The sequence below is a fragment of the Amblyomma maculatum genome, chromosome 8, assembly GCF_055883805.1.
Source record: "Amblyomma maculatum isolate TAMU_Amacu chromosome 8, ASM5588380v1, whole genome shotgun sequence".
NCBI classification, from domain to species: Eukaryota; Metazoa; Arthropoda; class Arachnida; order Ixodida; family Ixodidae; genus Amblyomma; species Amblyomma maculatum.
The window spans coordinates 58653983-58656925 of NC_139351.1; positions in this window are offsets into that span (position 1 = coordinate 58653983).

Genomic DNA, 2943 nt, shown 5'->3' on the forward strand with positions numbered 1-2943 from the left:
GGACAGAAAGTGAAGTCTTGAGATTTGTGGCCAAGTTACAAACACATCGATGATTTATTTTTTTTATTCACAACTGTATGTGGCACAAATGATTAGTTACGGCGTGCATGCAAAACGTCCTATTCTCTATAGCTTAAACATGAACGTTTGGATATTCGGCACCGTTGATTTAAAATGTAACCGATATCAAAGCATCACAATAGTAAAATAATAATATTATTGTAATGGTAATAATAATACTGTAAGTAATAGTGAATTACCGTAATCATTTATTTCCTTGCCTTAAATAATCATATGTTGTCGGGTGGTCTCAGAGTTAGAAAATTATCTGAATTAACCACTTCATATTGCGCATTGCACAGACTACATTTCCGGTAATATGCGTTGCGAAATAAATATACGGGTGTACAAGCGCTTTTAACTTTTACAAAAATACAGAACTACCAATACCTAAGAACTGTACCACATTAGCAATAGCTGCAGAAGCAAATATAAGCATGAGCCCACGAGCCATGCACACATGTGAACCGCAGCCACTAGTGTCTCGCGCAATAAAACACAGGAAGTCAATGTGGCTAGAATGCAGCGGTCACAGCAAACCTGAGCAGCACAAAATATTGGCCCAATACTGGCACTGTGTTGATAATGTGTGCTCCAAAATAGGAAAAAAGCATTGCCGCCATAAACCAATCTTGGGCCGATTGTTTGTGCTATCTCGATTGTTCATAGCACCTGCTTAGTATAACATTAATAATAATAATAATAAATTGGTTCACAGGAAGGGAAAGGCGCAGTAACTGTCACACTTGCTCTGTGGACACCCGAACCGCGCCGTAAGGGAAGGGAGGAAGGTGGGAGTGAAAGTGGAAAGAGAGAAAGAGGAGCCGTAGTGGAGGGCTACGGAGTAATTTCGACCACCTGGGGATCTTTAACGTGCGCTGACATCGCACAGCACACGGACGCCACTTCGTTTCGCCTCCATCGAAACGCAGCCGCCGCGGTCGGGTTCGAACCCGGGAACTCCGGCACAGTAGTCGGGCGTCTTACCACTGCACCACCCCGGCGGGGCGTATAACATTTGCAAATATGATTTTGTAGGCTTATTCTCCTTCATTGCTAATTCTGAACTTTCCTTGGTACTTGGGCTTCCTTGTGCAGGTCGTCGCCTTTATGGAGATTACAGATACCTTCGTAAGCGTCTCGGCGACCTTCACGCCTATTCAAATGGCGTCCGTGGCATCGTCTATGTTGCTAACGACGACAGCATTTTCATCGAGAACCTCAGATACGACGGGACGGACATGGGTTGGCTGGCTTTCTTTTTATATTTCCAGAATCCTTGTCTATTTTTACACTAGACCAAATGCTTGAGACGCACTCGTCCACTGAAGATGCCTTATTTGACTCGTTAATTTCAGCAGTCGCAAAACAGTATTGCACAACATCGCGCACTGAGCTGATTGATTGGCAAGCGATCACTTCCCTCTATGCCAAGAGCGGCATGAAAATCGCGGAACTCTGTGATTCCGCCTGTCGTGAACGTTGTTCACGAAAGAACGGTCGTCCGCGCGGGGAACACTCGACCTACCACCCACGCTCTTTCGGACACTCGGGCGCGGTCTAATTTACGACCTCCTGGCCCCTTCGAAAAGGACGCCGCTCGACCCCCTGTGTCGCGCCAGGCGCTCGCCGTTCCTGGAAGGCGCCCCTCACTGATTTATTTATAGGAAGGGAAAGGCGCGGTAACTGTTTCACTTGTTTTTCTGTGGACACCGCAATCGAGCCGTAAGGGAAGGGAGAAAAGAGGGGTTTCGGTGCGAGGACGGGGAGAGCGGGGACAATGAAGAAGGCGGGAGTGGGACACAGTGGCGAGTAGCCGCTAAACGAACTTGGTGCGAAACGGACGCGTTTGAATGTGCTCCCTTTTCTATTACCAGTAAATTCAGTTGTTGTTTGTTCAATCGTTTGCTTTTCGTTCTAACGACAAAGTATTAACAAACGATTAGACATATCAGACACCGCCCACTAGCTCCAAAGATTTCTTCCTTTGTTGTGCCAGCACGTGCTATCTTCAATGTTCGGCTTTTCCACAAAATGCATTGTCGAACGAGGCTCAAGTAAAAGGCCTCGTCCCCAAAGTATACTTCGTTTTTGGAAATTAAGAGATATTGGCATATCATATTTCCATTGACGTCAACTTCCTTCAAGAGCAAGGCGCCAGAGAACCCGCCTTGGCTTGATCTTAAATTCTAAATTTTTATGTTAAACAGGTATATGGGCGTGTTCGAACATTTAGCCATCATATACACAGCGCGACGGAGGAACGGGAAAACAGGGCCAGCGCTTAACGGTGTGTGTACTCCTTAGTCCTTGTTCCCTTGTCACGCTGAATGTAAGATAGCCATTTAGCTTTTGTTTTGAAGATATGCAAATATTGCTTTTATTAATCGTTGTACCCTTTTCTTTTTTCAGAAAAACACTCAAGTTTAGCATTTCCGGCGATTTGAATAGTTTTGAACATGCCACTTTTTTTAAATTATTTCTTATTTTTATTGATTATTTAGTTAAAGACATGTTATCGATTTTTTGCGTAAGCAATACTAGGCCGGGTTTCAGCCCGTCGCGTAAACACGGCCTGTAGCCACGTTTGACCTTTAGAGAGACTGCAGATAGGGCCCCTCTATAAGCCGTCGGGTAAACCCGGTGATGTTAGGAAGATAGTGAGAGACTGGAAAGCGTGGCGTGACATGGTCCATAGGGTCACGAAGAGTCGGACACGATTGAACGACTGAACTGAACTGAAACCCGGTCTGTAGCCACGCTGAGCTGTAGAAGAAGAATAGGAAGAAGGAAAGAAAAAGAAAAGGACGAAGAAGAAAAAAAAAGAGAAAGAAAAAGGAAAAGAAGGAAAATAAAAAGAAAACAGAAAAGGAAAAGAAAAAG